Raw genomic sequence first — 13,703 nt, 5'->3', positions numbered from 1 at the left:
TAATTGAATTAAGAGGGACGATCAGAAACTAAGGTTACAAGGCCGAAATTTCTGGAGTTTCGTCGTCTGTTATAGAGGACTGAGGAGGGTGCTGTAACTTTAGTACATGGAGTTGGCAACTGTGCAGAGTTTCAGCAGCTATCCTCCACCTACAGCACTAGTTGTAGGTAAAAACAAATGGCTACTCGTTTGGAAAACTGGTCTCGCGAAGAAGTCCGCTCCGTTATTCAATTTATGTGGGCGAAACACGTAACCGCAGCTGAAATTCGCGTAACCGTAGAGGTGTACGGAAAAATTGTAAAGTCTCGTTAGCATGTCACAGAATGGTGTCGAAAGTTTGCACTGGTAGAGAAAACCCAGCCGCATACAGCCCAGAAAGACTACCACGCTGTTGAAGCAGTTTTGCTGCGACATCATCGACCACCTTCCCTAAAGCCCGGACCTCGCTCCAAGCGACTTATACCTGTTCCCGCACTTGAAGAAGTACCTAGGAGGCCGTCGATCGGCTTCAGACGAGGAGGTGAAACAACGTGGCTGAACACATAAGGACAGGATTTTTACCAGGAGGGAATCTTCAAACTCATCCTATAATGCGGCAAGTGCCTCAGCCAATTTCGAGGAGTGATTCTAAGCTAAAAAGTTCAAATGAACATAGGTCCTAATCTCAACGGTTTGAGAGCTACAGGTTGTAAACCATTTTTGACTGTAGGGTATAGTTCGCCCTGTAACTATTTTAGAGAGGTAAGACTTGCGGATTTAAAAGGTGATGGTATTATCTTTCCAACGGTATGCAGTATGTGGCAGTGTTGTCTTTGGAAGGGAAGCTATTGACGGAAATTTGAGGTTATTTAAAGAAATTAGATGGCAACACTGATTCCAAATACCTCGCAATAACTACTCTTCCAAAGATACCACTGCCACATATTTCATATCGTTGAAAAAGTCATTCCATCACCTTTGAAATGCGCTATGTGGCACATATGTAGAATAACTACAGGGTGAGCAATACCCAATATAAAGTAGAAAAAAAATGGTTCACAACCTGTAGCTCTCAAACCTTTGAGATTAGAACCTATGTTCATATGAACTTTTTTGCTTAGAATCACTCATACTACCATTTCCCAAAACATTGCCCCTTTCTCTTGGAAAAAAATGAAATGAAATCTTTACGTTTTACGTCCCACGGTTATGCCGGTTAGGCTAAAGGAGACGGTGATGATGAGAAATGAATGAAATGGTGGAATGAAGAAAGTGAGAGGAAACGGGAGAACCCCGAGAAAACCCACGAGCACGGTGTTTGTTCACACAAAGTCCATACGGCGCCAGCTGGGATCGAACCAGGGACCCCAAGCACCGGAGGTGAACGCTCTACCACTGAGCCACCGCACCCCCACCTTCCTCCTGGGACACCATATATATATATATACACAGTATTTCACTGCAGGATTTGTAACCTTAATTTCTGATCATCACTCCTCGTATAATCAAAGACTTACCGTAAAAGAGTCGATATTTTATATACACTGTACTGTTTTAAGTTCATACTACAATTTGTAATGTGATTGCAGCGGAAGTTCTTTCATCACTGCTGACAAAGACGGAGGCCAACCGTCGAAACAGTACGGTATTCATAAAATGTCGATGCTTATAAGGAAAGTCTTTGATTATAATTCGTATAAAATATATTTGCGTTCTTTATTTGATTTTTTCCTTAAAAATTAAAAACAAAGACAGCATATACGAGGGTCACTACGAAAAGTTTTGAGATGTGAAATAACTTACATACTTAAAATCAATTTAACACTTACATTTTCTCAAAGTATTCACCATTACACTGTACACACTTTTGCATACTCGAAAACCACTTTTGGAAGGAGTGTTGCCAGTATTTTCTTCAAGTGTTGAAAGTTCATTCTCGTAAGCCACTACAGCTTCTTCAGGGCTGCAAAATCTCTTCCCACGCATGCGATCTTTGATCCTGGGGAACAGAAAAAAATCACACGGGGACAGGTCAGGGCTATACGGCGGATAAGTCATAAGTTTGAACTCCGTAGATTCTAAAAACTAAATTGTGATGTTGGCCGTGTGTGCGGACGCGTTGTCATGATGAAGCAGGATCCCACGCAATCAGTTCTTGGACGCCGTTCCCTAAGCTTCTGGAACACTTTTGTTAGGCAAACAGTGGTGTACCGCTGAGCAGTAACAGTCCTTTGTTCTTCAAGTGGAACAGTTGCAACATGTCAGAGACGCGTCGAGAATTGCCTCCATCAAATCTTGCAAGCATTTCTTCACACCATTCTACACGCATACGCTTCTGCTGTTCAGTCAGTGTGAGGCACCCAACGAGATGAAACCTTCCTGAGCCGAAGATGATCATAAAGAATTTTTGTTACTGCTGGCGATCCAATGTTCACTGTAGATTCAATGTCCTTGAAAGTTGTTCGAGGATTTTCTCGAATCATTTGTTCCACAGCGGCAATGTTTTCATCTGACACAGTTGTTGCCGGACGTCCAGCTCTCTCTTCATCTTTAAGCGATGCACAGTGGTCCGAATAGCGAAAAAGGTGGACAAAAATGGAAGGAGTTCTTGAAATGTTTTGAAATTGTGTATATAATGGTTTGTAAGATTGACGATTACGAATTTGATATCAAAAATGAAAAATTCAAAATGGCGGATCCAATATGGCGGACCAAAAGGTGACAGATTCATAGTATGGATCTCAAATTGGGCACAGAGGGTTTTACACTGTAACAGATTACGAAGTTTGATAATAAAATTGTAAACTTCAAAATGGCGAATCCAATATGGCGGAAAATGTAAGAAAATGCATGCTACGGAGCTGAAATTGGTATGAGGCAAGTACGAATCTCATATTAGGAGTAAAATTAAATATAGAGTATCTAATATAGCGGAGCAAAAGGAGAAGTAGTTGATTATGCTAATGAGCACTCACCTGGTTACAAGCCTAACTCGTCTTCAGATGAAGTATTTGCAGACTCGTCATCTTGTGTGGTTATTTTCAGTAGCGCAATCACATCCCGAGGCAGTTTATGGCTTTTCTTCTTTGGGAGTCCTACCAAGGTGGAAATTACTGGATCCGAACTCAACAACAGCCTTTGAAAGAGATCCAAATTACTGGCTACTCTTGATGTTTTTCGAGTGTTGTGTTCTCTGTATTTCCGCACATCCTTGTGTCTAGATTCAAGGGCCTCCTCTGAAAGCTCCCCAATCGGTAAAAGAGCTGCCTGAACAATTACTGACCCGTGAATGAGAACTTTGTGCACGGTGGGTGGCACCGGGTGTAGTACCAGGGATATAATCGCACAAATAACTGAGCAGTTTCGATGCAGTACGTGTCGAATTTTGCAACATCTATGTTATGTCCACAGGAAATTGTTGTCAAGATATTTCCAAAACGCGTGATTAACTGCTGATCCACTCCTGTTATCTCCGAAGCTATTTGAGGAGCTGCAAAGAACCTGCGGGCGGTATTACCGTCATTGGTAGTTCCATAGCCAGGTTTGGGAATATCCACACTGAGGCCTAGTATGCATCTGAACCTCTCTTGGATAAATTGTTTTCTGCTTTCGAACATTTGACGAGTTCCATCTTTCGTACTCGCTTTCCACTTTTGAAAATCTAGTCTATACGAGATATGAAGGATACACTCAAAAAATCTAATATGTGCATGGAGGATGGAAAGTCCGAACTCCAAATGGGATAGATCTTGTGGCACATTTGTCATTCTCTTAAGATCATTCATTTGTGAAATTTTCGCGCCACAGATGTAACATTTCAGGCTTGATGTGTTGGTGATGGCATTGCATATTTTGCCATCAACCATTGATAGTATAAGGGAGTAGTGTATAGTCAGGGTATTGATTCTTAATGGCTGTAAGCTTTCTATCTGTTTGTTTATATAGTCTCTTTCTTCCTGGGCAACAGAAGTGGTTTCGTGAATCCAACGGAGATGAATAGGTCTGCAGAAACGTCTTGATGATGGTCTTTCATTTCTCCACACGCACTCTCCTGTTTCATTATCAAACAATCGCAAGGGAACGATCGCTGTCATAAATAAACTTGCGTCACTCATGCCACTTTCAGTCCATGTCTGTTCATATTGTGAGTGACCAGAACTCCCGTCAAAACCCCACTTGCAATGCAATATATACGCTTTGTCTCTTAATGATGGCCCATTGTCCAACAAAAGTTTCAAAATTCGGTTTGCAGTATGGTCTAGTAACTCTTGAACTTTCACCTCACATTCACTTTCACTTACACTTATATTTTTCGGATATGTTGCTTCTTTTGCTTGCAGAATAGCGTAGTAGCTCGGATATAGCGTGTGACCATGTTTAATTGCCGTGGTTCTAATTGCCTGATATTGGTGTTTACTTAAGTTCGTAGAGACAATCATCGATAACGCTTCCTCGTCTGATAGCTTCGTTGCTTCTTGTCGTTCCTTTATCCAAGTGTCACGAATTCTTTTGCCCCTGGTCAGTGTTGTTGTGGTTACTTCTTGCAACAATTTTGCGGCTTGTTCATCCCCGTCAGATCGCAACTTCATCACCGTAGCATATGCAAGTTCAGGCGTACTTGTATTACTTCTTAACGATTGCGTTTTTCGTCTTTTAGTTCTGTCACACACTTCGTGAAATTCTTTGGAAGGACGTCCAGTTGTTGCCGACGACGGAGTGGAAGGAACATCTGTGATTGTAAGATGTACTTCTTGCTTCAACCAGCCCGAATATTTACATACAAAATAACTTACGTTACTCCGACACTTATTCCAGCGCCAATAATATGGAATAAAGAAATGCAACCTCATTACATGATACAGCGATTTTGTGGCTTCGCTATCTATATCTAATCCACACTTGTTTTTCACATATTGCACAACACTTTCTTCTTGCTGCACACGGGTCTTCCTTTTGTTTTCTTGTATTTTATCATGCAACTCCAGACGCGATATATGTATATCCATTGTTTACTTCCCCACACTACACAATGCTGAAACACACACTGCAAACACTCGATAGCTTTGTGATAACTACCGTAGACACGGCTCTGTCGTTTTCAACTAACTCCGCGTGCTTGCACTGTCAAACAAACGCTATAACTTACGTACGTGCTTATCTTCTGCTCGTCTAGCCACCTCAAGCGGACACCTTCAATATCATAATTCCAAGGTCATATTTCCTGCAGTAGACGGAAGTAGACAATGAAACTTATACAGCTTATTGACAACTATCGACTGTTATCCATGTTTAAATTTCGTGGTATACATGTGTATCCATTTTTTTAAAACTCTACGAGAAGTCTGTAGTACTCCAATACATACGAGTACTAATATATGTATTTATTATAACTACTACGATGCAATACACATTGCTCATTCTAACTGTGTCACGTACATAATACTATACCAAGTGCATAATAATTACAATATGCCCCCTCATTCTCATGGCTGTTCGGAAAACAATTTCCCAAACTCAAGTCACAAATTTGCTAATTTCCTGCAACGAAGCTTCTGCCATTTTGGGACGTCTATAATTACCGGTAATAAGAGATAATTCAGTCAATTTCATGTTATTCTCATGAACTGACTCTCGATAATGACTGTTACACCTCTTTTGTGTCTGTAACTTCAACTTCATAAAATGACTTTTGTCCACCTTTTTCGCTATTCGGACCACTGTGCGATGTCCGGCCTGTTTTGAATTCACCAAACTACCGAAAAATTGTAGCACGGGAAGGAGCAAGGTCCCCAAATGCCCCCTCAAAGGGTCAAGGCTTTGTGTCTCGTTCAAACCACTTTTGAAATCGTAAAGGATCATTGCCCGAAAATGTTCTCTTTCGAGCTCCATTCTAGACAGTCGAATACTGCTCACATCAACAAACAAGTGAAGACTATACGGCCACGCCGATAAGCGAGGCGAGTTGAAACTTGCTTCGCTTCTTCGCTCTGGATACCACTACCGAACGCAATTGTTGGAAATCAAATACTGTGCCACAACAATACGTATCCGAAAACTTTCGTAGTGACCCTCGTATCGTACAAGTTTAACCAAACTTATCCGATCTGGATCAAATTTGGCATGATTGTAGACCTGGACCTGCTATACAACTTTCTGAAATATTATTATGCGCAAAACTTTTGATTCCTAATTTATACATAAAATAAAAATCAAAGCAAGCACGATTTTCTTTAGGACTATGAAACTGATAGTTTAGAGAGACGTATTGTTTAAGCCTATAGTTTTAAAATAAAAAGAACGCTGTGAAGTTTAGATAGAATTGTAAATCAAAGATGAGATTATATAATAAAACAGCTTTCAACTTTGTCGACGGGGAGAAAGAATTAGCAAAACAATGTAATGACACTGAAATTACGATACACTTTTAAGTACACTCAGGTCCAAAATTATTGTCGCATGTCTATAAGTGTGTTGTTGTAGGAATATAATTTGATAACGAATTCGCTCGGTATTTCTCATAATGTTAGTATGTGTATAATCGGCAAAGGCATGTATGTGGCAAATTTCATGTGAAAGGAACAGTAAATAAGAACAATAAAACGAAAATAAAACTTTCTTGTCCATTTAGCAACATTTTGTTTTACTCATTCTAATTTTCGTATTTATAATTCTTTTCCTATGAAATTTATCACAAACATACATTTCCCGATTATACACATAGTATCAGTATTAAAAGTATCCTGCAAAATCATTATCAAATTATATTCTTACAAGAAGACAGTTATAGATATGCGACAATCATTTTGGACATGAGTGTACATCGTGAACAACTAGAGTAATTTACCGTCTTGTTTAACAGTTTCCTCGGTGGTTAGTTTTTTTTTTTTTTTTAATTGCGTGACCTTTTACAAATTCATCTGCTTTTTTTCTTTCTTTTTTTCTATCCATCGAACAAGATTTGAAATGTCACGAACAATTTTGTAATAATTGGAAAAGATGAAGAGTTTCTTTACTTAGACAATATGGTCTGATAAATATCCACATTTGCTGTTTATATAATTTCGTATATATATTGTTGAGGGAGTAAAGTTAAATAAATTTTATTTTTAAAAATTTTAATAAATAAATTAAATAAAAATAAATGTATAAAAGTTAAAAAACAAAATTAAAAATTAAGTTAAAAAAATAAATTATAAAATTATGTTATTTTAATATTATTTTAGTTATGTTAATTGTAAATATAAATGTGTAATGTGTAATATTTTAATTATATAAAATAACAAAAATAAAATGTTATGTTAAAAATGTTATAAAAATAAGTTATAATGTTTATGTTATTATTTATTAATTGTTAATATTAATATAAATTTTAAAATGTGACAAAATTGTTAGATTATAAAAATAAACATTTGAACATTTTGTTTATTTAATAATTATTGCAAAAATATAAATTTTGGCAATGAAATAACAAATACGTGGAGCAATGTAAAACAAAATAGTAATTTAAAAAATAATAAATTTAATATAAATATTTTATAAAAATAAAATAATAATAATAAAAAAATAATATTAGGCGAAGGAATAAGGTTTATAATATATTGTTTGTATTTTGCAATCTCGATTCGATTGGATCAGACGCGAAGCACCTTTGAAACGCCGGTTGAGGGAGTAAAGTTAAATAAATTTTATTTCTAAAAATTTTAATAATTAAATTAAATAAAAATAAATAAATGTATAAAAGTTAAAAAAACAAAATTAAAAATAAAAAATTAAGTTAAAAAATAAATTACAAAATGATGTTATCCCAATATTATTTTAGTTATGTCAATTGTAAATACAAACGTGTAAATGTGCAATATTTTAATTAGACAAAATAACAAAAATAAAATGCTATGTCAAAAATGTTATAAAAATAAGTCATAATGTTTATGTTATTATTTATCAATTGTTAACATCAACACAAATTTTAAAATGTGACAAAATTGTCAGATTACAAAAATAAACATCTGAAAATTTTTTCTATTTAATAATCGTTGCAAAAATATAAATTTCTTCAATGAAATAACAAACACGTGGAGAACATAATAATAAGGATTTATCCATTCCTCACACAACAAAATACACTCAAACATTACAATTAATTATTAAAAATACAATAATTTTTAACTTTACTCATCATGTGTTTACTTTCTTAAAATTAATAATTATACTTTCCCAAACATTATAAAAAATGTTCAAAAAACAATCTTCCTATGTCTTCAAGCTACACACTTGCTATTAAAGGCACGCACGCAGGGGGGTTAACAATATAGAGGTGTTCCAAGATTATTTTTATTAAGGTATAATCCACTGCCTCTCCCCCCCCCCCCCGCCAAAAAAAAAGAAAGAAAAGAAAAGGATCACTGGGGAACTTATTTTAAATAATGGAATTGGTAAGCGATAATTGTGTTTTGTATGACTGATTGATTGTGTTAAAAATAAATATCTGATATGCTGCAATACGGATTCTTAAAAAAAAAAAAAAAAAAAGTAATTTTGTAAAATGTGTCTTTCGCATTAAACTTTTATACACATTAATGAATTATATGGTCAGATAAACACACTAATGGAATATTAATGAGAAAAACATGTGATGGTTTAAATTGCAGTAAGAGTTGGTTAAAGTTAAGTTTTGTAGAAATAAATGAACAAGAATTGAACTTTTTAAATATCCATCTTTCGTGAAGGAAAATATATTCTATAGGGGTACCACAAAGAAAAGTATCGACATGCGTGAACCTCTTCCCCTTCCCTGTACCCCTTTCAATATCTCCAGGTTTACAAACGTAATGTAAGCAGAACTACCATCCAAATAAATTTAATTACATATTTAACACTAGAAGCACCAGAAATTTTCCACCCTAGAAGCACCAAGCGGTTTTTTAAACCGCTCATGAAAATTTCCAGTTATGAATATTGAATGACGTTACATTTCTTGTTATACGTTACCATTTTATTTAATTAAGGTTGAAAAGTATTCAATACAATAGTATACGATCATGTCCGAAGGTTACTGGGTAGAGCCCCCCAGCTCACGAAAATGTACATGCAATATAGCTTACCACGAATATTAAATACCAGACGCAATATAGGAATCACTGAGATGGCCCTCACTAGTAAATTTTCTTCATTCGCCCCTGTATACGAATACACTTTACAATATTTTATTATATTACCATAAATACAAAATATATGTTCTATATTATAAGTATATACATTTAATATATAAAAATATTCAGCCAGTGAGTTTGTACGTTACGGGTCCATATCTTTGGTTGATTTTCCAAGTAAAATGGAACATTCTTAACAATTCGATGCTTTCACAAGCACATATTTCTAAGTCGTGTCTACCAATATCCAAACTTTTAATCCAAATTTATCGTTCTTGTTCGGTATATGTTGAATAAACTTGTAACAAACTTTCGTTGGAAATAGTTGCTCATTGCCAGTACTTTTCATGTGGCTTGCAGTTTCTGTTGCAATTGGCGATGAATGGATACAATATATCAGAAGCCAGAGCAAATTTACCTTTCTTTTGTCTCTCAAATCTACAACTTTTTTCATCAAATCGTATAAATTATATTATCCCAGAAAATCTGTTCCTGCTCATTATTTGTTTGTAAAATAGTGATAAATATTGTTTGCTCCACAAGTCTCTTATAGGAATACTACTTGCATTCAAAGTCCATTTGTTATCACCCAGTTACTTGTTAGCTTCCGTTTCAGTAAACTTATGTATGAGTCACAGAATTCTTTCATCCACAAACAGACGAAACGCACTTACGTAATTGTTATGTATATACATGTCGAACTGCGTAGACGAATGACCAGGCTGTTCGCGTAGGTACTTATTGATATGCAGGTAGTTATCCATTTTGGTCCATCTGTGGTTACAGAATCGCTTGTGGGGACAGGAGATATAATATTATCCTATCATCTTCCGAACGTTCATTACTGTCGTCGGGCCGCAGTGGCTCAGTGGTAGACCGTTCACCTCTGATGCTTGGGGTCCCGGGTGCGATAACAGCCCCCTCCAGGTGAACTTTGTGGTGGACAAATACCGTGTGCGTGGGTTTCCTCCCAGTTTCTTCATTCCACCATTTCATTCATTTCTCATAATCACCGTCTCCTTTAGCCTAACCGGCATAACCGTGGGACGTAAAACTAAAAAAATTCATTAATGTCGTCGTCATGTAAGAAAATATCTTCATTGGAATGTTCGCTGTTTACACCTGATAATTGGTCCCAATCTTCAGATCTAAATTCTTGTTCTTCTAGATCCTGAAGCGTGAGAAGATATTCTAAAGGCTTCATTTCAGCAGAACACTAATTATAACCAAACATTCACGATAATATTCCTATAGTACAAAAATTAGTCGTCTGAAGCACTGAGCTCATATTTCACCACAGCGTGTAAAATGTATAAATTTACTTGGTAAGCGGAATAAAGTGCCTTTCAAGAGCATGATATACGAGAGGTCAAACAATCTAAAAACCCAATTTTAGTGTGCTGATGACACAAATTAGTAAAGAGAGGGAGCAAGCCATAACACTGAGCTTTTGAAAATCATTTGTGATAAAAATGTGAAAAAGGAAAACAAAAATTAAAATTAAGTTATATAATTGATACTACTGTTACTTAGTGTCCTTTACGTAAAATATGCTTATTTTTTTGTTTATAAAAGTCCCTTTTCTGTTACCCACAAATTAACACGATAACCAACAGTAATTTCATTCATTTTCCCATTACTTAACATTATGCGGTCTAAGAAACCGCTCGGTGCTTCTAAATATATCATGCTGAAACTCCCTCCCCTCAGTATTTTTTATTCTTTTTTTTTTTTTTTTTTTTTTTTTTTTGTAAATACATTGAATATCAAGTAAATAAAAGTCATAGAGTATGAGCGACTAGTCGATAAAAGTAACTGAGAACTGGCAATATGTATGTTTAGAAGCGGTCTGAAAAACCGCTTGGTGCTTCTAGTGTTAACATGTGTTTAGTGCTTCTTTATGAAAACAAATTGAGCATGTTTTATCTCTAGTCTCTCAAAGACCACATATACGAGGTCTGTCCAGAAAGAAACAAAATGTCTAAAAATATAATTATACCACTTGTGGAAGTTATTCAGATTTATCTCCTTTAAAATTGTTCTGTCCACTATTATTAATACATCGTTCTCAGCGCGTCTTCCACTGCTGGAACGCACTTCTTAGGATAGTCTGGAAGTCTCGTAGCGATTTTTTTTTTTTTCTATGGATTGGAAACAGCAACCTTTCAAGATAGATTTCAACTTGGGCAATAGAAAGAAGTCAGCAGGTGCCAAATTAAATGAGTAGGGTGGTTGGGGTACAACAGTCGTATTGTTCTTCGCCAGAACCTTCTTAATAAGGAATCTCGAATAACAAGGAGCATTGTCGTGGTGTAGAATCCATGTTCCATTTTTCCAAGCTTTTAGTCTCTTCTTCCTCAAACGCTTCATCACATTGACTTCTTATTGATGGTTTGACCACATGGGATGTATTCATATTGAACACTACAATAATAATAAACAATAAGCATCACTTTAACATTTGAGCTACTTTGACATGCTATTTTGGGCCTCGACAAAGATTTTCTTACCCACTGGGATGGCTATGCCTTGTCTCAACGTCATAGGCATGAACTCAAGTTTCGTCACCTGTTACAGTATCTTTCAAGAAGCTCTTGTCTTCGGTTGCACGATTCAAAAAATTTTTACAGAAAGATCTCGTGTTTCTTCTATTTATTTTTAGCAAGCGTGAAGCGGATTTTACAGTAACACATCTTTCAATTTTTCAACGAATCTCACATTACAAGACTATTTACTGATTTCTACTTCCTTAGCTATTTGACAGGCGGTCAAACGACAATTTTTCCGCACAACAAAGCACTTTCTAAACGGAACTTCATCACATGATGTTGGTGGGCTTCTAAGTTTTGCCTCGTTTTCGATGGAACTTCTTCCTGCTTTGAAACGTTTTGACTACTTGTAACACTGAGTTCGGCTCATGTATTCTTTCTCGTACACTTACTGTAACACTTTAAATGTTTCTGTAAATGTATTAACCAATCTGAAACAAAATTTGATGCACACACGCTGCTCTTCCAAAATATTTATTTTTGTAATACTACAAAATCGCCATAAGTGTGAAACCACAACTTCACTTTAATGCTCGCAGTCTCACAGTGATACAAGGCAGAATGATCCAGTTACCGTTAAAATGCTTAGGAAGAATCTTACTACGCCGCGCTGGCAAACAGATGGATAGTTTCATTTATCTATTTGTATTTTTACTTTATTTATTGAAAATTCTGTGTCATTCTGGACAGACCTTACATTAAATCAGTTTCAGAAATAGGATACAACATTGTAAATGACTATAAAAAGCAGTTATTTGTTCTGAATTAGATTTTGACAACATGGAAATTAGAGTATGTGAGGAACTTTTTGCCTATTACATAACATATGAAATACGAAGATAGATCTGAATTTTATTCTTAAAACAAACTCGATGTCACTGTTTGTTGAATTATAGGTTTCTATTATACTGTTAAATCATTAAGTAGTCTAGTCTGCACGCTAAAGACTGTATAAATCGCAAATGGAATCACGTAATGATAAATCCTATAGCTTCTGCAATTTTAATTACTCTTAGGAATGAAAGATACTCGAGTAAACTTGAAGTGTCAATCAGAAGCCTACAGTTTCTTTACATTAAAGAAAAACATTTTTGAATTTGCCTTGTTAAATAAGTATTATTTTATAGAGGTATGACACACTATGATTTAGCGTTCGCACTTTTGGTGTGGGAGAACTGGGCTATATTCCCGGTTGTAGTGCATGTGGTTCGGATCTTACGTTAAAGTGTAGGTTCACGTCTCATATAGCTTTGCTGCTGAAGAGACGCTAAACGACAACCAACTAACCAATTTAATAGTGTCTCTTGTAAAATCCACATTTAGCATTCGAGGATAAGCAGATCACAACGAGACCCTATTTTAATTTTCCAACGAAATTGTGCACTCTAGTTAAATTACGATAAATCTCAATATTAAAAAGATCAGGAATTATATTTAAAATGCTTCATTTACCTATTTTTAACCAAAAAATGTTCTACTAAACTTTTATTATTGCAGTAGGCATTGTAGTATCATTAATAACATTACCTAATACCATCCAAGTCTTTAAATTTATTTGTATTGTTACGGTGACCGTATTTCTGTATAACATAGTTGAATATATCACTTCAGCAAATTACTAAAGGGCAAGATGACTACGTCCATCCATACCACACATCTTAAAATATTAACTATTTAATTTCACTGTTTTGATAAGTCATGAATTATGTAAAATACATAATGTTTCCTATCCAGACTGTTTAAATCACACTTACATTGAATGCATTTCGTTTTAAATATTGAGAGCAATTAGTAGAGGGTAGAGTTCTACGATGAATAATACTGTCAAGTAAGTACTTAAATGGAGATACTATGACTACAACAACAACAATATTTGCTGACTGAGACAATAATAAAATTCTCCTTAACAATTCTAAAATGATTCTCTTAAATAAGGTGGTCTGGATGTTTCCAAAGAAAACAACAAACTATAATGAATATTGTAGTTATCATTAATGCTGTTTACGTCTGGGAGTAAGCAGTTTGA

Source organism: Thermobia domestica, chromosome 7 (assembly GCF_964235325.1).
Source record: "Thermobia domestica chromosome 7, izTheDome1.hap1.1, whole genome shotgun sequence".
Lineage (NCBI taxonomy): Eukaryota > Metazoa > Arthropoda > Insecta > Zygentoma > Lepismatidae > Thermobia > Thermobia domestica.
Note: the sequence above shows the minus strand (reverse complement) of the source record.